We start from the raw sequence: 24,581 nt of genomic DNA on the forward strand, positions 1-24,581 counted from the left end.
AATGAGGTCAAAGTACATCTTTTCCTCTTCTTTGTGAACATGTCCACCAAAGTTCCTCCAATCTTCAATATTTTCAGGATCCTACTATGCATAATCCCTTGATATTTTAGACCTCCATAGAGCATCACCTCACACCTTTTCATGGTTGAAATATGGCCAATTGAGCCTGTTTCACCATTCAATACAATCTTGAGATTTTCAACCCATTTTAAGAGACCAAAAGTCTATCTAGCCTGGCCTTAAATGTACTCAGTAATGGAATATCCACAACCTGTAGGGCTTGAGAATTCTGAAGATTCACAATTATTTGAGTGATATAATTTCTGAGATCTGTCCTTAGATGATCAGCTCCTTATCCTAAGGCTGTCCCCTGTGCTTAATATTTCTTCTTTCTCTTCAATTTGGGTTCTGCCACTCTTCGGGAACCACTAACAGTTGCCAAGCCTCTCAGACTCAGCTACGGCCCTTCTTCATGGGGAATCAATGTCTCAGTGTCTACTCATTCAAGTCCCATCAGAATCTTGAATGTTTCGTAGAGATCACTTGCATTCTTCTGAATTTCAGAGAAGGCCCAATTTACTTAGGCTCCCTCAACATAAAAAAAAATAGATTCCAAGAACCAATTTAATGAAACTTCACTGTATTGCCTTCAAAGCAGGCTTCTTCAGACTGAACAAAACTACACAGTATTGAAGATATAATTCTTCTTATAAAAATTAGAGCCAAGTATTATTCCCCTGTTGTAAAAATACTGGCAAGTTGGATAATACTTGTATCTGAATTTATGACAAGCCACTACCCTGCTATTTATTGAGTCCAAACTCTTGTAACCCCCCGTTACAAGATTTGTTGCAAAGACTGTTTGGATCCATCAGCTTTTGTTAAGTTTCCTAAACTGCATGCATGACTGTCAAAAATTGCTCACAACTGTTTCACTATTAAGCAAAAGAAATAGAATTTCAATGTGAGCTTTAAAATTAACAAATAAACATTCAAAACTGTTTGCTCAATGTTATTACCATTAATAGCTGTTCCTTGTGGTTCATTTTGTCCACCTTGTTAATGCATTATAATGATAGAGCTGATTTGTTGCTTCATTATTAATTTGTACCCTTTAACAAACCTTAACCCTGTGCTAACCAATATAATCAAGGCTTTTTTTTTAATACAGTACTGATGCTTTCTCTTCTTGAAGCATGGGATTTAATGGTCACCTGCAAACTTAATTCTAAAACTGCCTTACTAAAACCTATTGAATAAAATAACATTCTATTTTCAGATTGCTGGTTCAGAAACAATGAACAGAATCTTTAGTTTTTAGTGGAGTCGAGCTTAAATTGCAACATATTTCCACTCAGATAGGTCACATTTTATTGGGCAATTACATATGCATGCAGAGAGGTAGAACCCTAGTGGGAATAATGTACTGCAAATCAAGCCTCACTGTTCCACAAGTCATTACAAGTCTGAAATATGATCAATTTAATCACTAGGGTAGTTTATTTGCCTGATTGTGCCCATCTAATGTAAAAGAAATAGGATAATCAGAACAGGTGAGATGGACAGAGGACTGGGAGAATGCCCCCCCCCCCCATTTACCTGCCTCTGCATTCAAAGCATCATACACTGTCATTTTTGCCATCTCCAACAGGATGCCACCAACCTCCACCAGTGCAGAAACATTCACTTCAGTGGGTAATCTATGTAACAAAGTTTGGAGTCACATTGTGGTGAGCACAGCACTGATATGGGCCTGTAAACTGAGGACGAAGAGACAGGTGAGGTTTCTGACACTCGGAAAACTACTGGAGTACAGCACAGAATAAGAGCCCCGAACTCAGCAATTACTGAGCCGGTGGATATGCATGGACAAGGAGGTGAACATCTGGCAGCGGTGATAGAAATCATGCACAGACTACAGTGAAGGGCCAAGGAGCCTGCTCAGGTTTTGTCTTATTGTGGCTTTGGACTGCCTCCATGGAATAGTGATGGCCACCATGCAGAGATCGGTCTAGCAGAACAATCAGTATTTGATGGATATGTGCAAGGACCTTCACAGTATTGCTAGAGCTATGCATGCATTCATTCACTGGCTAGACAACAGTGGGCTGAGGGATCTTGACCTCCCTCCAGGTAACCACCTCCTTGAAGGGCAAGAAAATGCCATTGTGCTCCAGCAGGTAAAAGGAGCAAAAGACAGGCATTTAGGGACTGTCATTTCAGGACAATCCAGAGGTGGTCTGCTACACTATCTCACCTCAGCCAGGAACCCAAACTCTTCTATCAGATCAGGCCAAGAAGGTTATACCTGCACCTAAGCAACAGACCTCTAGGCTCCAGTGTATGCCCACCAAAGTCATCTGAGGCAAGCCAACAAAACAGTCAGCAGACCTCTTCAAACTCAGGTGTGGCTGCGAAGGTGGCACCAAGGCAAAGGCATTTTGGATGCATAAGTGTCAATCTTCTGTACAAGCTAAAACTTGGCACAAATATAGCACATCGTTCGATAGTCCTGTGGTCTCTTTCAGTTGTATATGGCTTCTGGTTATGTTTTTGTTGTAGACTACTTTGATGGGCAGTGATTTCCATACACAGTCAAGTATGGATTGTATGGAGCTGTGTAAATAGCACTGAACCTATTCGTCACCCTCTGAGAAGAACATAACCTCTAGAAAGTAGGAACTTAAGCTGGATAGGTTTCAGGAGTCAATCAACAAAGTATAGACCCTCTACTTCTCTAAAAGATCAATGCCCCTTGCAAATTGAAATTTGATTCATATAAGCACAGCCTGCACATAATCCTGCACGTAATCCATTATGATGCTGTGGACAGGATGCAGAGCAGGAATTTATTGTTGCAAGGGGAATGAATTAACTTACAATGAAAACACAGTCGAGAGTGTAATGCTGGAAAAGCACAGTAGGTCAGGCAGCATCTGAGGAGCAAGAGAATCAACGTTTCAGGCAGGATGTGCTATTGCCCGAAACATCGATTCTCCAGCTCCTCAGATGCTGCCTGACCTGCTCTGCTTTTCCAGCACCACACTCTCGACTCTGATCTCCAGCATCTGCAGTCCTCACTTTCTCCTTATAATGAAAACAGTGTACTTTAATCTTTTTAAAGATAGAAAGCAAGCATTCCATTGAAGGGTGGAATACTTCTGTGACATAATTGGCTCACAATTGTATTAACATCCGTTGACAGTCACAAGGTCATTCCCAGAAAAGAACTAGGCTTCACACCTTTATACCTCTACCTTAATGAATTTCCAGCTCACCATGATGTTGAACTGTTTGTCCCAGCCCTTTCATCTCCGTTTTCACTTTATTGGGCAGGGGCCTTCCAACCCGCAACCCCCACCCGCATTCCACTGATCCCTTTCACCCACCTCAAGTATTTACCCTCCACTTGGAACCCTTCTCCTGATCTCTTACCTGCCCTCAATCTCTTCATTGCAAACTGCTGACATGACCTCGGCTGTCTCAATTTCTCTGCTTCTCTCACCCACTCTAACCTGTCTCCTTCTGAAATTGCCACATTGTTCTCTCTCAGACCCAACCTTAACTTTCTTAACAAACCCCCCAAAAGACATGGTGCTGGTGTAATCTGGTGCACTGATCTTTACTTTGCAGAGACTTAAAGGCAACTCTCGGATACTTCCTCACATCCAAACATCAAGCCATTGTTGCCAGGACTGTCACCAACCTCTTTACCTCCCGAGATCTTCCTCCCACTTCCTCCAACTTTGTAGTCGCTCAATCCCAGTCAGTTCGCTTCTCCCTCCTTCCTAAAATCAACAAGCCAGACTGCCCCCTTAGGCCCATCGTAACAGTCTGTTCCTGCCCCACCAAGCCCATTTCCTCTCTCCGCTTGTCCAAAGCCTGCCCACCTAGTTCCGCAATTCGTCTGATGCCCTCCACCATATTGACAATTTCCAGTTAGAGTCATAGAGTTTTAGAGATATATAGCACAGAAACAGACCCTTCAGTCTACCTCATCCATGCTGATAAGATATCCTACATAAATCTAGTCTCATTTGCCAGCATTTGGCTCATATCCTTCTAAACCCATCCAGGTACCATTTAATTGTTGTAATTGCACCAACCTCCACCACATCCTCTGGCAGCTAATTCCATACATGCAACATCCTCTGCATGAATATTTCCCTGGCCCTAACTGCCTCCTGTTCACCACAGATGTACAATCCCTTTACACTCCATCCCCTACTAGGACAGTCTGTGAACTCTTGGCTTCTTCTTCGACAAGAGGCCTGGACACTCCCCATCTATTGCCAATCTCCTCTGCCTGGCTGAACTTGTTTTCTCACTGAACAATTTCTCCTTTAACTCATCTCACTTCTGCCAATTTAAAGGAGTGGCTTTGGGCACCCACATGGGTCCCAGTTATGCCTGTCTCCTTATGGGGTATGTGGAACAATCCTTGTTCCAGTTCTATACTAGTCCCCTCCCACAGCTCTTCTTTTGCTCCATCTACGACTGCTTCAGTAATGCTTCATGCTCTCGCCAGGACCCTGAAAAGTTTGTTCATTTTGCCTCAAATTTCCACCCCTCTATAACTTGTGCATTATCCATTTTCGACACTCCCCTTCCTTTCCTTGATTTCTCTGTCTCCGTTTCAGGGAATAAACTGTCCATTGCCATCCACTATAAAACCACTGACTCCCACAGATACCTTCACTACAGCTCCTCACACCCCATGTCCCTCAGGGACTCCATCCCATTCTCCCAGTTCCTTCACCTACGTCACATCTGTTCCGATGATGACACCTTCCAAAACAGTGCTGTTGACATGGCTTGCTTCTTCCATGATCATGGTTTTCCACTCAATGTGGTTGACACGGCCTTCAACCACATCCGATGTATCACCTGTGCTTCCGACTTGCTCCTTCCCATCACTCACGACAGTGTGATCAGGTCCTCCTTGCCCTCACTTTTCATCCCACCAGCCTTCACATTCAAAGGGCCATTCTCAGCCATTTCAGACAATTCCAACAGAATGCCACCACTAAACACACCTTCTCCTCACTCCCCCTTCTGCATTTCGCAGGGATCATCCTCTCCGGGATGAGGTGAGTATGGGTAGAAGCTCTTCGGAGGGATAGTGTGGACTTGATAGGCTGAACAGCTACAAGGATTGTATAAACAGCTGAATAAAACATCAGCTAGAATTAAACACAGCCTCCAACCCGATCGCTTGTTTGTAAACCTATCTAAAGATTTTGTGGGTGGCACGGTGGCTAGCACTGCTGCCTCACAGTGCCAGAGACCCGGGTTCAATTCCCGCCTCAGGCAACTGTCTATGTGGAGTTTGCACATTCTCCCCCCCCCTGCTCCGGTTTCCTCCCACAGTCCAAAAATGTGCAGGATAGGTGAATTGGCCATGCTAAATTGCCCGTAATGTTAGGTGAAGGGGTTAATGTAGGGGAATGGGTCTGGGTGGGTTGCTCTTTGGAGGGTCGGTGTGGACTTGTTGGGCTGAAGGGCCAGTTTCCACACTGTAAGTAATCTAAACCCCAACCCATTCCATGACCACCAGCACCACCCCTTTTCCCATGACACCTTTCCACATAAATGAAGAAGGTGCAACACCTGCCTTTTCACCTCCTCCCTGCTCACCATCCAAGGGCCTAAACAGTCTTTTCAGTTGAAGTAGGATTTAACTTGTACCTCTTTCAATCTTGTGTATTGTACCAAATGTGGCCTACTCTATATTGGAGAAACCAAACACAGACTAGGTGACCACTTTGCAGAACATCTCCAAGCACGACTGTGACCGTCCCACAGCCAGCCATCTCCCCTCGTTAATATTTCACCCCATCAAAGAGTAAGGTTGCATGGGGAGCAGAAAACAGTGCTCCTCCCAACCAGTTTAGACAATGGAAGCACATCTTCAAAGGATAAATTTTTTGTACAATAATGGCCTAGTGTATGCATGAACAGCACTATAGTGATGCAATTCTGAGGGTTTTCTACTGTGGTAATTAGCCATGCCTTCTGTGGTATGCCTTGTCACCCAATAGCCAGTTCGGAAGATAATGAACATTTGAGGAACTTGAGAGTTGTGCAGAATGTAAATGCCGTAACATTTCCTGGATATCGGGTACACATCTCCAGGAATTGCTGCTTCTGGTCATAACTGAGCTGGACAATAAATGAAATCCCTCCCTGTTCAGGAATCTGGCTCGATGATGCCACAGAGCTCTAGGCACCACAGACAGGCAGGACACAGCCCCTAGAAGCTGAAGGAACTGAGTGGTAGATGCCAATCCCATAGCTCGGGCAACTTGGCTTTCTGGGTCCACATGAACTGGACAAGCAGTATTGCTTTCTTATAAAGGGTATTGATGAAACTGCTGGATTAAGTTAGTCAAACATCTGGCATGGGATTAGTGATCTGTGAAGAATTATCAGTCAGATTATTTTCCATTTAATCTTGACACAGACAAGCTATCCTTTGGATATCATCGGGTTGCTCATGTCTCGTGAAAGCATGCTCTATAGCTAATTCTACATGGTGAAGAGCATCCTCTATGATTCATGACTGGTTTTTTACTTTCTCATTCTGATCCATGTTTCATGTGCCTACCCAGAGTTTACCAGCTTTTGGCAGGATTAATAGGTGCAAATTTTTAGAACTGCTGTACTTTAGCCTTGTCAAATTTGCCTTTTTTAAAAAAATATTTCTACCTTCACCAGTACTATACAAAAACACCACATAAAGTTTGATCATTTTCAAGAATACTCACTAATATTTATTTCAAAATAACTTTTTCTATATTAGAGACAATTTACAGGTGACAGTTTTGACATGACCCCATAGTTAGTGGAGGGAGATGTTTATACTGCGGCTCAATATTCACGTACAGTGTTATGCCATGCAGACCTCTCAGCTCTGCGCGATTTAGTTTGGTAACCTCTAACCTCAATTGTTCCAGAGTTTTTGAGGAACTGACGTTCATCTTCTTTTCTCCTGTGTAATCAGGATCCTCTGGATAAAGGTCATCCCCAGGGTACAAAATTGCATAACCATCAGAAGCAAGGAAACGGACTGGAAGCCATCGCTCACAGCCTTCCAATGCCCGATGCTGGCTAAACTGCTGCAGATCTTGGAAATGGGGCATTTGGCAGAGTCTGTTCAGTTCATACCACTGCGGGGGAGGGATGTAGAATTTCTCTGAATTGTGGCCTTTAATAAAATCAGGTGGGGACATCCAATTGTAGAAAACAGTTTCATAACCATCTTGCAATGTGAAAGGAATCTCTTGCAAACAACAGATGAAGAATGCAGTATCAAAACGCTTTCTCTCCAAGTAAGTGGGAGTTAACCAATTACTCCACTCTTTCAATGCCCAAATATTTGGTATACAGTCCAGCTCTTTGCAAAGCTTTATAAAATTTGCTGCATTTTTCTGCACAAGTGGCCTCCAATTTGCAAGTTCCTTTTGGTCGTACTGTGTGAGCTTTATGGCTCCTTGGCTGCTCAAACATGTTTCAGGGGCATTTGGCTTCACAAGTAGAATCCCTGATTCTTCAAAGGTTTCTCTAACAGCGCAAATACGGAAAGCCACCTCTCCAGGGATTTCAGATCCTAGCTTTCTCCTGTCCGTTGCAAAAATTGGAGCTCTTTTGGAGGTTTGCCTGACTATACCAAGTTTAAAGTTAGGTGGCTTGCAAAAGGGCTGAAACATCTGAATCCACTCACTGGAAAAATCAGACGGATTGACCATACCTCCAGGGAATACCTGAGCATGAGGCAAGAAACTGCTTTTTGCACTCCGCTGTAACATAAGTACAGCATAATCAAAGACAGTCTTCTCCACCAATGAGTGAATTACATTTCTCTCTTGTTTAAGTACCGAACGTGGAGGCCAACTAGCCTGTGTGCTGGTGGAATCTTTATTCCCAAAGCAATTTCGTACACTTGAAGCCAAGATGACAGTAGCTGCTTCCTTCCAATACTTCAAGTCTCGATTCATCTTCGCTGCAAAAAAAGGACAATTTATTACCTTAATAGTTGTTGCTGGAACCGTAGAGCTCTTACAGTTCATCAGCAACACCACTGTCCTCTTGCTCAAATTAGTAAACCTTTTACCCTCTGCTTGAACTAGCAATCTAGTGCTTAAGACCTTGCAAATACACCAAATTTGGAAACATGGAGAGTAGACATTGTAAGTGGGAACCCATTAGCCCTACCAAAGTGTTTTCATTCAACATTTTAATCTTCAGCAACATCAGCTCCAACACGAAGACAGCAGCCAAATCAAATCAGCCTCCTTATCCCTGTATTTACAATGCAGTAAAATGAAAACCTTCAATGACCATCAAAATTGACACCAATTGTTCCTAACCAGACATTTTGAACAACCAGAACCAGACTTCATGAGTAACTAATATCAGACACTAAGTACACAGGCTAAACAAAAGATTAAACAATCTTTCCAGTTGAAAGTTAAGCAACAAGATAATCTAATTATTATCTATGATTGAAACCCAATTTTTTTTTATTCTAGCCCCAGTCACACAAAGATAGACAAAGAGACACAGTTAAGGGATAAATCAAAAGAAAAATAATATGTAACTGGACAGTTCGGATAAGCAGACTGTATGATCCATAACATAACAGGTACATGGAATTGTATCTTGCTTAGTTTGCAAAGTCACCCATGCATACAAATAGTTTCCCATGGTCTCCAAGGAATATTTACTTAATATTTATATCTGGGATTCTATTCTCTGAACTTTCAGTATATTGAGAGGATAACCAGGGAGCAAGCAAACTCTCTCCCATAGCTTTGGCTAACACAATCCTCTGAAACACACAATTCAAGACCAATTCAAGCTTTGGTTTCCCTTTGTTAGATTGGTTAGCCCTCTCTGCAGTTAACATTCAATATCTGTTTGGGCATAATGCATCTCTGGAACGAAATGTCTAGACTATTCTTTGAACAAGTAACAACCTGCAATTAACTTTTAGGTTTGGGTTTATAAACTAATATAAGTTTGTTTATTTGTTTTTAAAATACAATGCTGATGCTCACAGTGCAAAGGTCACCTTCAGTTGTCAACTCATATTTCCAAATCAAAAACAATTTTAAAAAATGAAAAATCATCAAGAGTTCCAATATGTCACCTATGTACAATCCCAACCTAGAGATGACATGTTTACATGCCATGAATCTTTTGTCGCTCATGTGTTAACTCTGATTAGTGAAACCAGGCAATGCAGCAGTTAAGACAAGTGTAGTAAAATAGTTTGTACAATCCTGCTTCATTTTCTCCATGACCATATCTTGTCCCATTTTTTGATGCAGTATTAGTCAGTAGTCTGAGTAACTGAGTTTTCCTGTGAGGATTAATCTATTAGAAAGTAGAAACCTAGTCAAGTAAGTTTATAAATAGTTAATATTGGTTTAGTTGTGGGCCGAGGAGGGCAGCACTTACAGGTCTTATTGCCATAGCTTTTTAAATCTGTCAGCTTTTGTTATGCTTCCTGATCAGGTGTGTATATTTCTAAGCTGTCAAAAACTGACAATTGTTGCTCACAAGCTGTGAAAGTATCAGTTAAAGTGTAGAGAATTTTAATCTTGGAAAACTGAGCTCTCTGTCTGTAATTTTAAAAAAAACAGAAAAAATATGCAAATAGTCTCAGGATGGAGCCTTGGTCTTCCTTGCCCTAGACTTGGTTTAGTTACCCATCCCTGCCTATCAAGAACCTCTTCAGAGGTTCTCAGTTACACTACTACCACTTTCCAGTTCCTGTCTGTGAGCAATTTGAGCTAAAATTTCATACATATAAAACTTTCTGATGACATGTCATCAGTATACATATCAACCCTGTTTCTCTCTTCCTAAATGTTATTTCCAGTATTTTCTTTGCCTGATGGGATGGAGCTTTGGCAGGACATCTGCAAATAAATCTTGCCCGATAAGATACCAGGAATCTGGGTTCAATGCCTGCTTCAAAATTCATGCAAAAATACAATAAACAGGAGCTGGAGCAGACAAATATGACCCATCAAGTCTGTGCTGCCATTCAGTATGATCATTGATGACTTTGGACTTGTTCTCAACTTTCTCAAACTACTCTCTAACTCCAATGTTTCCCTGAGAGAAAACAATCTGTCTGTTCCAGCCTTAAATCTAATAAAAAATTATGAATCCACAACCCTCTGGAGTAGAGAATTGTGAGTGAAGTATTTTCGCATCATCGCTATCTTAAATAATCAACACTTCCTTACCCTTAGGCTGTGTCCCTGTGTTTTAGATTCTTCAAGCAGCAGAATCATTCCCTCAGCTGAAAACACAACCATTAATCACAGGTGATGGGATTGGTAAGGGTATACAATAGTGTGATGCAGATTGTAGCATTAGAGGAGTTCATGAGATAGGGGAGTTCAAGGCAATTGAATAAGATAATTTTTCATTTTAGATGTTGAGGCATCAGAAGCCAATGTAGGTTAGCAAAGCTACATGCACAGGATTTCTATTGGGACTGGATGTGGACAGCAGAGTCTGCCACGAACTGAGGGCATTGAACCAGTGGCAGTATAATTACATTTATGACTAGGTTATAACAACAAATTGTTCAGTAACACACAGTAGCTAATGCTGATGAAATTTAAATTCAATCAATCTTATCTGGACTTAAAAAGCTAGTCCCTATAGTGGTCACCATTAAATTATTGAAAAAAGTTCACTGCTTCTCTATAGAGAAGGAAATCTGTTGACCTACCTTGTCTGGCCTACTTGTGACTCCAGTCAACTGCTTTCTAGAATAGCCAAGCACTCAGTTCAAGGGCAATTAGGAAAGGGCAATAAATGCTGGATTTGCCAGATCCTATGAAAGAATAAATGAAAACAAATACCCTAAGTTATCTCACATGAGCATTATAAAGCAAAATGCTTTATCAAAGAGGTAGCTAACTGAAAAGAAGTTAAGTGGAGCTTCATGAAGGAAGAGATTTCCAGACCTCCCAGGAAACTAAAGGTACAGCCAGAAATGATGGAGCTAAGGGGGTATTCAAGTGGTCAGAATTAGATATCTCAAAATAAAATTACAAAAACAGGGAGGCATGAAGCTATGAAAAAATTTGAAAACAAGGATGAGAACTTTTAACTTAAGATTTACTTCACCTGGAGTCATTATACATGAGCAGCACAGCTCTGTGGGTGAATGGGATTTGACAGGAGTTAGGACACAAGCAGCAGATTTTTGGATTGTCTCTAATTTACTGTGGGGAGAATACAGAGGACAGGAATGTGGGAAAAGGGCCAAGGCCAAAGGTAACAAAGACTCAAGTGCAGGTTTCTGGAGTAGATGAATTGATGCAGGGTCAGAGTTCATAGACTAATTGAATTGTTACAGGATGCCATTAGGCTGGCTGGATTTGCGCCAATTCTCTGGAAGAATAATGCACCTATTGCAACTCGCCTGATCTGTTTCCTTTAGTTCTGCAAATTTTCCCTTTTCAGATAATGATCCTAATTTCTTTGGAAGGCCACAATTGAATCGGTCCTCATCACAATCTCAGGTGCATTCCAGATCCGAATGATTCACTGTAAAGATATTCATCACATTGTTGTTCTTTTTTTTTTGCCAATCACTGTTTCTCCATCTGTCCAATGGGAACAATTTCTCCCTATCTACTTGTCCAAACCACTTTTCATCTCGAACATCTCCATTCAATCTCCTCTCAATTTTCTCTTCTCCAAGAATAATCGCAGCTTCTCCAATCTAGCTACATAATTGAAGTTAGAACAATTCCATGATATTTTTCTGCAAACTAATGCCTTCACTTTCTTTCAAAAGTGTGAGATCCAGACTGGACAGAATACTCCAGCTGAGGCCAAACTGCCCCATCCTCTTCAATAATTTCTGCGCACAAACTATATAAAGGGAAATGGCATGTAGGAGAATCGGCAAAAAGTCAAAGAAGGCAATGAATTGGGAGAGGTGAGCTGAAGGTGGGAAGCAGCAAGCACAAGGTGAATTAGTTAGTAATTCTGTGAGATCTTAAATTATGAAGAATCAGGGCAAGATTTTCACCACAATAAACAGCAGAGATGGCCTGCAATTGCAAGTCCCACAACCAAACACTGCACTTCCCATTTTTGCAGGATCCAACTTGGGTCAAATCTGATTTGACATACGGCAAATTTTAAGGAGACACTGGCCATTTAAATCATCGGCTATCTCTACTGAAATGGAGTTTTATATTCCAGTAGCATGGAACTTGGAATGTGCACATCTGTTAAAGAGTTGTTCTGAAGTTTGTGGATTTGTTTGAATAACCAGGATGCACCTTTGGATATGGTCGCAAATACCTTTAGGGTCAAGGAATAGCAGGTACTTTCGAGAGGGGTCAGGTATCTTTTGAGTACTGCACAGATCAGGTACTGGAGTGGAGCAGGTACCCTTTTGGGACTGTTAAAATTGTAGATGAATATGCCTAAGGGTGCATAATCCCAAAGGAACTGTCAAGTTATTTAACTCCTGAGCTTTACAGTTAATGAAAAGTCTATAGTTTTTTTAAAAATTGGTGTACTTTCCCTTTATCTGTTGACATAGCCCAACAGTTACAAGTATAGGATTAGTGCTTCATGACTAATTTCACAGTTGGATGTTCATTAAGTGAATAGTCTGATTGACAGCTCAAGTGGTTGTAAAATACAAATGTTTGTTTCTTTAAGTAATTTAGTAAGAGTGAAACATTTATTTTCATGAAAGATTTATTTAAGGAATTTCAATGTACTGAGTTTTGTTTACTCAACAAGAGCTTTGATTTCAAACAGTGATGTCATAAACAGACAATTTTATTTTATGTCAGCGTGGTTCCTAATGTTTGGCCACAGAGAGCAGTACAAATGGGTTGGCATGTTAGCACTAAGTTGTGATAAGGAAAATAAAGTGCTATGGGGATGAATGGATAGATTGGTTGGCATCTACGATATGGAAGAATGTGGGGATGGTAAAGGTGCATATGTTAGCATGGGGTGGGTACAGGGGCATAAGTTGGCAGTAATGTTGTGGGGGTTAAGTACAGAGCATTCAGTGACCTGAAGGATTTGTTGGGCTATGAGGGAGGGTACAGGAACACAAGGTGACATTGAGGGAATAAGTTGGCATAGGGAGGGGTAGAAGGATAAAATGAGATGCATGGGGTTATGGTTTACCATGAGGAGGAAGAGGCAATGTATTTGGGATGGACAGAGAATGATAGGCATTGAAACCTCATTTTGGTGTTGTTTTATTAATTTATTTTATTAATCAACCACACAGTGTACTGCGTGGAAGCATCTGCAATGGCAACTTCTTCTCTCTTGTTCCAGGATCATTTGGCTAGCCTCCTGGGAAACTGCACACCAGAACTGAAATCAAATCTCTTGGGAAAGTTTTTCCTTGGTTCGGTTTGCACAGCCTAACTATCGTCTCCTCTTCATCAATTTTGAATTCATCAAGTCTCCCAACTATTTCCTGTTTCACCATAACTTAAGACACATCTTTTTTGATAAAAATATATGCAAAGTACTCACTAAGTACTTCAACTAACCTCTCTATATTGATGCATAAATCCTCTTAGTTCATAATCAGCCCTACTCCCATTTTTACAACCCTTTTGCAATTTATATGTCTACAGAAGACTTTGGATTCTGTGTTATGTTAGCTGCCAATCTCTTCATACACTCTCTTTGCTGCTCTTGTTTTTAAAATTCCCTCTGAACTATATATATCAAACTTGAATCTCAATATATTATCCAACTGCCATCTAGTGTATTAAAGCCTCTTTTTGTTTCATCTTACTATCTCTTTCATCATTCACTGAGCTTTGGGTTTGTTTATTCTTCCTTCTCCCCTTTTGGGAATATACCTTTACTATATCTGAATAGTCTTTTTTTTTAAATAGAGTTATTATTTTGACTGTAAATCTTATCTAGGCCAAATCCATTCTCTCCCATATTGACCTTCCCCATTTATTCTTACTCTGGATTGCTCCTTGTCCTTTTCTGCAGCCTCAATGATCACTGTCTCCTAAATGATCTCCTTGTGACACTTTGTCTAATTGGTGTACCTCATTTCCAAGGAACAGTCGAGGATTGCTTACTTTATTCTTAGGTTGCAAACATACAGATGTAGAAAATTCTCCTGATCAGGCACTATAATCTCTTGTTCATTCCCATCCTTACATTATTACTATCCGGTCTACTTTAGGATAATTAAAATCCCCATATTTTAATGACTGACTAAATCTTGCACTTCTCTGTAATATTCTTACAAATCTGTTCATCTCCATCTTTTTCACAGTTGGCAGCTTATAGAATACATAGAAAAATATCAGGGTATATCTATTTCTTAGCTCTATTCAAATAAATTTGTCTTGGGGCTCTCAGGCATATCCTCTCTCTCTCGAGCATTCTAACAGTTTTCTTATTACCACTACCTCCCCCTCTCTTTCTTTCCTTCCTCGTTTTTTTTCTAAATCTTCTGCATCCAAGAATATTTATTAATCAGCCCCATACCTAAGAGATAAGCCTCTGTTTTCTCCATAACATCACAGGCTCAGGCTTGGAGGACCGAAGGGCCTGTTCCTGGGCTGTAAATTTTCTTTGTTCTTTATCACACTTCCACATGAATATCTAAGCTAAACTTGCCTACCTTCTCGGAATGGACCACAGAACCAGGTTCACTCTTCCAATGGCCAAATAAACATTTCAGCTTCCAACAACAATTTGATGTAAAAATACTAAATCTAAAATGGCTTGGATGAGCCTCAGAGTTTTCAGGGAGAGGGAGTGGGGGTCAGTTGCCTGGGAACGGATTTTGTGTTAGGGGGCCAAAAACAATAGCTTTAGTTATCTCAATTTTTAATTAGAGGAAATTTCTAGACACACAGTACAGGTATTTGTTGTCAAACAAGTATTTAACTGGAAGGGTTTCAGTAGTGAGCACTTCAAGAATTTGATATAGCAAATACTGACGGGTGCAGTATATGACAAAAATGCTGGAATAGGTTTAAAATAAAACAAATTAATTATGCTTGGCATGACAAAACCAGTTTATTTAGACCATATTTCATAAAGAATCACAGAGAATTAGTCTGCAGGTACTACAAGTAATTAGGAGGGCAAATGGAATTTTGTCCTTCATTGCTAAAGGGATTGAGTTTAAAAGCAGGGAGGCTATGTTGCAGCTGTACAAGATGCTGGTGAGGCCACATTTGGAGTACTGTGTGCAGTTTGGGATCTCCTTACTTGAGAAAGGATGTACTAGCGCTAGAGGAGGTTCACTATGTTGATTCCGGGGTTGAGGGGGTTGGCTTATAAGAAGACGCTGAGTGGACTGGAGTTATAGTCATTGGAAGTCAGAAGAATGAAGGATGATCTTATAGAAACATATAATATTATGAAGGGAATAGATAAGATAAAAATAGAATGTTTACACTGGCAGATGAAATTCACACAAGAGGACATAGCCTCAAGACTAAAGGGTGCAGATTTAGGACTAAATTGAGAAGGAACTTCTTCACCCAGAATGGTGTAAATCTATGGAATTCCCTGCTCAGTGAAGAAGTTGACGTTTTTAAAGCTAAGAGAGATTTTTTTGAATAAAGGAATTAAGAGATATGGTGAGAGCCGGGTAAATGGAGGTAAGTCCACAAAAAAGATCAACCATGACCTTACTAAATGGCGAAGCAGGCTCGAGGGATCAGGTGGCCTAATCCTGCTCCTGGTTCTTATGTTCCTATCTGCTAAAAGCATCAACTCACACCTACAACTATCATGTCTCACCTGCCCCGCACCTCGCCTTTTCCACAGTCTGCGCTTGCGCCAACCCACCCGCCCGCACCAATCTCACCGTCTGCGCCTGCACCGACCCGCACGCGCGCTCTAAAATCATCATCTGCGCTTGCGCCGACTGGCGCATGCTAACTTTTCCAACGTTTACTCAGTTCCCTCGCGCTCAAGGATGAAGAACTTCGGCGGATTGCAGGTTCAGTCACCCTCAGGGAGGTTGAAAATGTTTTGTGATGTTTGATGTTTCATTTTGTTTCATATGTTTCAAACATATCTTTGATGTTTCATTTTGTTTAGTTGTTTGTCTATCAATCACTTTAAAAGTGGGTTTTTGACTACGTCTCTAAACCTAAGCCTCAATCTTAATCATTGTTCTGAGTCAGTCCCTTCTGTAGGATGACTTGCTTCTAATCTATGGGATCTGAGATAACCCACAATTCCAGTTGTCCTCCCCAATACACACCCAAAATATCCGAATATCCTAAATCTTAATTACTATCAATGGCATAACCGTATCCAAAAATAGAATTTAATTTACGCTGTTCACAATCTCAGTATCAATTTCTGTGCATTACAATGAAATACTTTCTGAACTGCTGTAATGTGGAAGACGCAGTAGCCAGTTGTGCACTCTAATCTCCCAAAGAAAATTCAGGCAACATTTGTAGTAAAACAGCTAGGGCTTTCAGCTGTGGGAAGTTAAAAGCATACTAGATATGAAACAAAAAAAAAGTGGGATATGGTAAAAGTACAATAGGGAATCCCTGTAATAGAATGGATGGCAGGGCACATTAAACGACAAAAGAGTTAGTGGGGCAGAGTGAATACTCTGAGTGATAATGTGTCAATCATAGAAACAGAAGCAGTGACTAGAGGAGATAGTTAGTTCATCTTTCTGCCATCCTATCGTCCAAAAGTGGAAAGAAGATTAAAAACAAAATATCCAAATGAAATGAATTAAAAAGGCCAGAGTTTTTTGTCTAGAATTATTAAACTTGAAGTTGAGTCCAACATACTAAAGCGCTATTTAAAAATTTGATGCTGTTCTTCACACTTGCATTAATTCACTTCACTGTTGCACGTTAGAGTAAGAACAAGGTGGAAAATTAAAATGGTAGACAAAGAGAAGTGTTCCTTGAAGCAATCACCTAGTCTGTTTGATTGTAGAGCAAACCACATTGCGAGCATTCAGTACAGTAATAACTGAAGAGAGATTTTACAATAGTGAAAGGTGGAAGGCAAAAGAGCAAGTGTTAAATCTACAATTGCATGGAACCGTACTGCAAGAGAATGTCGTGTTTTGGAGCTGTTTGAAGAGTGGACTATAGGGCTGCAGAGGGAACAGTGCCTTTGTAATGCCGAAAGGGGAGTGAGTGCATTTTGTGTTTGGCGGTGACATTATGATAGAGGTAATCGAAATGAGGGATGATGCATTGATTGCAAAGACTCGTGGGTGAAAGCTGATTCCGAGACAAAAATAGAAATTGCTGGAAATGCTCAGCAGCTCTGGCAGCATCTGTGTAGGGAAATCAGAGTTTATTCAATTCTAAGGAAGGGCCACTCAACCCAAAATGTTAACTCTTGATTCTCTACACAGATGCTGCCAGAGCTTATTTAGTTCTGAGGAAGGGTCACTTAACCCAAGACATTAACTCTTGATTCTCTCCACAGATGCTGCCAGATCTGTTGAGCTTTTCCAGCAATTTCTATTTTTGTCTCTAATTTACAACATCTGCAGTTCTTTCGGTTTTGACTGGGGATTCCTATCAGTTCTAGGAAGGAAAGGGAAAGTTGAAAGTGCAAGAAATAGATTGGACATGGTTGAGGATCCTGTCAACATTGGTGGGGAGAGATAATACCTTGATTAAGAATAATGAAAGACATATCTGAAGCACTGGTTAGGGTAAGAGGAAGTGTGTTCAAAATAGTTGCTAGTACCAGTGGACTTGCAATGAATATTTTGATAATCCATTTCCAGAAATGAAAATAGAGAAGTTGAGGAAGAGATTTCAAAACAAGGGGCCATATTTTTAAGTGAGAGGCTAAAGGTTTAAATAAGACATGAGGGGTATATTTTTTATTGTGCACAGACTGGTTCATGTGTGGAATGAACTTCCAGATGATGTGGTAGATGTGGGTAGTTACAATGCTTAAAAGACAATGATGTAGGTACATGAATAATAAATGTTTGGAAGGATACAGGCCAAGCACAGACAGGTGGGACTAGTTTAGTTTGGGATTATGGACAGCATGTACTGGTTGGACCAAAGGTTTGTTTCTGAACTGTATGACTCTGCATCTATGAAAGGAAGAGTCAGTGTTGGACAATATCCCGGGTTCAATTCCCACCTCAGACAATTGTCTGTGTGGAGTTTGCACATTCTTCCCGTGTCTGCATAGGTTTCCTCCAGGTGCTCCGGTTTCCTCCCACAGTCAAAAGATGTGCAGGTTAGGTGAATTGGCCATGCTAAATTGCCCGTAGTGTTCGGTGCATTACTCAGGGGAATGGGTCTGGGTGGGTTGCTCTTCAGAGGATTGGTGTGGACTTGTTGGGCCGAATGGCCTGTTTCCACACAGTAGGTAATCTAATCTAATCATAAAGGTGAGAGAAGGATGGAAATTGGAAGAAAGATTATGAAGTTTTCAGTTTAAGATTAGTATGTGAAATAGCACAGATAAAATCATAAATATACTGGAATAAAAGAGATGAGGTAGCCAATAAGAGTAGGACTGGAGCAAGGAACAAATGATACACAGAATAGGACAGGAAGGGACAGAAGATACAAACACAAAAACAGCAGTAAATAGGGTCAAAGGGAAAATGACAAGAAAGCAAAATTAATGGATCTTGAACACATGTAAAACTTAGAATAAATTAACCGCACAAATACAGGTTAACAGGTATGATCTTACAGGCATTACAGTGACATGGTTACAAGCTGACTACAGTGGACTGGGAAAGGAGTTAAACAGCAAAGTTGGTTGAGGAACAATAACAGAAAATAGTGCATGGCCACAACAAAGACATATTCCAGTCAGGAAGAAGGTTCCAGGAAGCAGATAGCCAATCATGGTTAACTAGGGAAGTTAAGATTACCAAGAACTTCTGTAAAGAAGGAAGAGAGAAGCTGAAGTGAATGTGGGCCCTTTCGAGAATAAGGCTAGGGAAGTAATAATGGTGAACAAAGTTCCCTCTAAGTTGCGTACACATGCAGCTGCTCCAAAGTTCCGCACAGAGCAGCATGCTGATCACAGGATTAACTTATGGTTTTGGAAAATTAGACTGAACACTACAGAAGGGTTGAACAAATATTCTGCTCAGTCTTCACGCAGAAGACACAAACAGCATTCCAAAATTACTAAATATTCCAGGGAAAAAGGTGGAGAGGAAATAAATATAATAACTATCAATAGCTAAAATGTTCTAGGAAATTTCATGGGGCTAAAGACCAATGAATATTTGATGTAAGCAGCTCCAGAGATAGTAGATGCACTGGTAGTAATCTTCTTACATTCTAGAAAACTGCCATAGGATTGGAAAACTTAGAACATAACACCTGTATTTAAATAGGGAAGATGTTGTTAAACTTGAAAGGGCGCAGAAAAGATTTACAAGTATGTGAAGCATTTGAGCTATATGGAGAGACTGAATAAGCTAGGGCTATTTTCCCTGGAGCGTCAAAGGTTGAGGGATGACTTTAGAGGTTTATAAAATCATGAGGGATGTGGATAGGGTGAATTGCCAAGTCATGTCATCTTCTCAGGGAAGGGGAGTCCAAAACAAGAGGGCATAGTTATAAGGTGAGAGGGGAAAGATTTAAAAGTGACCTAAGAGGCAATTTTTTTACATAGAGGGTGGTTTATGTACGGAGTAGGCTACCAGAGGAAGTGGTGGAGGCTGGCACAATTATGACATTTAAAAAGGTATCTGGATGGGGTATATGAAGAGTAATGGATTAGACAGATATGGGCCAAATGCAGGCAAATTGGACTGATTAATTTAGAATATCTGGTCAGCACAGACGAGTTAATATCTATTGTTGGGAAAATGTTACAATCTATTATAAAGAATGTAATTGCAGAACACTTAAATACATAGTATGATCAAGCACTGTTAGTATGGCTTCATGAAGGGAAAATAGAATTCTTTGAGGAGTTAACACACAGGATAGATATAGGGGAATCAGTGGATACAATATTCAGAAGGCATTTGATCTGGTTCTGTACATTAGTCTATTTAATGTACTCTATTTAGTAAGTGTAGAGGATTGATGAACTGATAGAGGACAGTTGGGATATGGGGCATTTTCAGGGTGGCAATCTGTAATTGGAAGTGGGCCACAGGGATCAGTGCTGGAGCCACAATTATATACAGTATGTATTAATGACTTGGATGAAGAAAATGAATGAACTAAATCAAGTTTGCAGGTGACATAAAAATAGGTGGGAAGACAAGCAGTGAGGATGCCACCAGTCTACAGAGGGCTATAGACAGGTTAATTGAGTGGGCAAAAGCTTTGCAAATGGAATATAATGTGGAGTAATGTGAAATTATGCAGTTTGGTTGGAGGAACAGAGAAGCTGAATACTGAGGAGAGGGATTTGGGAGTTCTTGTCCATGAATCACAAAAAGAGAACATCAAAATTCAGTGGGTATTAGGAAAGGCAAATGAAATGTTGCCCTTTATTTCAAAGGGAATGAAGTACAAAGATAGGGAAGTTTTGCTCAAAGGTAGTAGTCTGACTACAGCTGGAATACTGTGAACTGTTTTGAGCTTCTTATTTAAGAAAAGATATACTAGCATTGCAGCAAGCCCAGAAGAGGTTCACTAGGCTGATACCAGGAACGGTCTTCTGAGGAGAGATTGAATAGTTTGGGGCTGTACTTGTTAGAATATAGAAGAATCGGAGATGACCTTATTAAAAAATACAAGATTATTATAGGACTTGACAGGGTAGATGAAAAAAGGTTTTGTCGCCTTGCGGGAGAATTATGACATGGTGAGTATGACTGTGCCAGAATGTTGCGTGACTCACCTATGAAGTAGTTATTCCAATTTTGGTACTGGACCCCACAGGTTAGTAAGCAAGACTTTTCAGGCTGGAGTCTGCTCGTGTCATTTTCAGTGTCTTGGTCAGTATCAGGTGGCCCATCCAGTTTCATTTCTTTTTTTGAGACATTTTAGCAGTTGACACAACTGAATAGCTTGTTAGGTCATTTCACAGAGCAGTTATGAGTCAACACATTTCTGATGGGTCTGGTGTCACATGTAGACCAGAGCAGGTAAAAATGACAGTTTTCCTTACCTGAAGTACATTAGACATTTCAGAATTGTGAGAGTTTCCTAACTATTAACATTGGAGCTAGTGGAAACAGCCAGCTGTCCATGAAACTACAGATCAGTCTAGGTTCCATCCCTTGTCCACTGGCCAGTCTTAGCAAGTGCAGTATTTTGGCTGCTACAATTGGTGTAGAGAGGTGTCGAATGTTTTTCTGACATTTCCATAATTTGGGAAATCTATACACTACAGTAACTGACTTGGCAGCTGGGGTAACAGCTGTCACAACTCAAGATCTCAGTTTGTTTCTCAAGTTCTATTATTACTGCAGTTTAAGCCTGTTGAAATTTGATACAGCTGTACTGACATGACTGGATTAATAGCCTTTCCTGTCTGTCCCATTCACAAACAAATTTAAATTGTGAACGATGAGATTCTGCAGCTTCATTTTGTGAAGGTGAGAACAAATTAATTTATAATCAAATCAAAATCAGAGGCATGGTGGTGATGCACTACAACATATAAAATTGAATCAGAGTTGTCACAACACAGGAGGTGCATAAAATCTATTGTGACTCTGAAAGAGCCATTTCGCTGTGCCAACTCCACTCCCTTTGTACTTATATATGTGTATACTGTACATATCAATAAATACACATCCTGACAGTCCCAATACCAACAGTCACTGCACATTCAATGGAATAAGTCCAATTTCTGCTGGGTGAATCTAAGGAAATTAGACAGATCAGGAAAGCTGGTGTTTATTCTCATCCATTCCCATGGGGAAGTGAGCAGTGAAGGGATCAATAGCAAGAATAGTAAATTGCAATATTGAAAAGCCACTGCAATGTAAATACTTTCAAACTGTATCGATAAAGGAGATCAGCTCCACAAAGAAGTTTTCATTTTGAAATTGCAACTAATATTTTCTGCATGAAACCAGCAATTCACTTATAGTCACAGACTCGGTAAAATTACTTGATGACTTTATGGTATGTGAATTGCCTTCCGATAAAGAAATGCATTTTAACACCAAGACCATGATGAATTCTTCCATTCAAAAGCAAGAAATTGCAGATTCTGGAAATCAAATAGAAATACACAATGCTGGAAATACTCTGCAGGTCCAGCAGCACCTGTGGAGACAGAAAAAATGTGTTCCAGGTCACTGACCTTTCATCAGAACTTTAATGCAAGCTTTGAATTAGTTTTTGAATTAACTTTATTTTGCATTTCCTGAAGGATTAGACATATTTGGTTAGAGCTGCTATCTCGTTGTTCTTTGCCCAACTGACCATTTTTCATAAATGAGCTTATAAAGTGTATCAAAAATAATGGGGCAGGTCAGATTGCAATCTGCTGCAGTCCTCATCCCCAACATCACAGTTTCTACGAGGTGGTAACTTTCCTCCTCTCTAATGTCTGATCAATTGCCACTGTAATTGATTAGATAATGGAAATGGGTTTGAACCCGGCTCCTCCTGGTCTAACTGAAATGTGTAGGTACCCAAATAACCATTGTTAGGGAGCAAAGAAGCAAGTTAGATTTTGGCTCGAGGTACGAATTCCAATCAGGTATTTCTGATATCATAGAATCATATAGTCCCTACAACGTGGAAACAGGCCCTTTGGCCCAACAACTCCACACTGACACTCTGAAGAGTAATCCACCCAGATCCATTCCCGTACGTTTACCCCCGACTAATGCACCGAACCTACACATCCCTGAACACTGGGCAATTTAGTATGGCCAATTCACCTAACCTGCACATTTTTGGATTGTGGGAGGAAACCCATGCAGACATAGGAAGAATGTGCAAATTCCACCCAGACAGTTGCTCAAGGCTGGAATTGAATCTGGGTTCCTGGTGCTGTGAGGCAGCATTGCTAACCACTGAGCCACCGTGCTGCCCTATCAATATCAATGTTCTAGATAAGGCTACAGAATCTCTGAAGTGTAATGAACAATGTAACAACATTAAGCTAAGTCTCATAATGGTTGGACCAAAGAAGAAAATGTCACCCTTAACATCTTAGTTGCCACCTGTCTACTTTGTAGTCCGTTTAGAAATTTCTAAAATAAACTACCATATATACTCATGTGTAGGTCAATCTCTCATATAAGTAAACCCCTTATTTTTGGCCAAAAATGCTGCTATTTTTCAAATACCTCGTGTACAAGTTGACCCTAGTTTTTCAGGGGTCTCTTCTAATCTCTTAGATACCTGTATACATATAAAGGCATGGGTCATTACAGTCCTCATGCAGTTTTTGGTGGTTTGTTCTGTTTTGCAACACGAACAGAATAATCTAACATGAATAATGCTCTTGTGCATTCCAATATTCTGTCTACTTTTTGGAACAGAATAGGAGATTCTAATGGTGTTTAGAGCAACTTCCCTCTTTAGCCATGCATTTTAATACAGTTCAGTGGCAAGTGTATGGAAAAAACAAGATGGCAAGACATGAGCAATGTATGAGCAGAAGAATCTTTGACAGTGGCAGAGCAAGATAATAAAGCGTTCAGGAAAGTCTACAGGGACTTGACTTTTGTGTCACTGAATACAAAAATCCTGTGTTCCACTGTTCTATGTCTTTAGAAAAGTCATGCTAAACCTTTATAAATCTATTTAGGCCTCTGTTGGAGTATCAGGTATTGCATCTGTAATAAAAGACTTGGTAACCAGAGGTCATAAATGATAAATAATTGGCTAGAAGAACGATGGAACAAGATTTCATACCATCTTTCAAAAGATGATTGAACATGTACTTGAAGAGCATTCTCAATTTATACAAAAATGGAGAAAAGATTGGGACATGTGAATAAATTACAGTTCTTTGAAACAGCCAGCACAGACACAATGGCCCAAATGGACTCCTGAGTATGCAAGATTTGATTGATGAACCCATGTCTAAAAGGAGATAACTCAGACATTCAATTCATTGTCATTCTCTGCATTTCAATGCATACAAAATGGCTGCTGCATTTATCTACATAATTGCACCTCAAAATAACTTTTAAAATTAAAAGGCCTTTTATTTCATTTCTGGATCAGTATCAAGGTGCTGTATATCCAGATTTTTATCAGCAGAAAGGAATCATGGTTTTGATTTGATTGAACTTTTTGCCATTCCCCATGTTTCTCCACTCTGACTCAATTTTGGTAAAAGCAAGCAACTGTAGTTACAGTCAGTACCCTTTAATCAGCTGGAGAAGAAAAAAAACAAAGAAAGAAGTTGTATTGATTTATTTGAATGATTTGATTTTCACAGTACAAACATCGCAGAAAGACAAACTTAGATAGGCATGCAATATAGAGAACAATCACCGATCCAGAAAGAGCTGTATGAACCTGTTGAGGGCTCTTTGGCAGTTCATGGAGTTGAAAACCTCTGTTCCAAGGTCTACCTCTGCATCTCAAATCAACATAACACCATCTGATCTCAACACTTATTACTGAACAGTGCTTTATGCTACTCTTCTAGGG

At 40.2% G+C, this 24,581-nt stretch overlaps 1 pseudogene; it reads right to left on the reverse strand.

The window, feature by feature from the left end:
* Nucleotides 1-6,767: 6,767 nt before the first annotated feature.
* On the reverse strand, nucleotides 6,768-7,997 carry LOC122559945 (acyl-coenzyme A diphosphatase NUDT19 pseudogene; annotated as a pseudogene).
* Nucleotides 7,998-24,581: the final 16,584 nt, after the last annotated feature.

This window comes from Chiloscyllium plagiosum, unplaced genomic scaffold (assembly GCF_037043375.1).
Source record: "Chiloscyllium plagiosum isolate Xiang-an unplaced genomic scaffold, Cpla_swu_hap1 HiC_scaffold_15, whole genome shotgun sequence".
Classification (NCBI taxonomy): Eukaryota; Metazoa; Chordata; class Chondrichthyes; order Orectolobiformes; family Hemiscylliidae; genus Chiloscyllium; species Chiloscyllium plagiosum.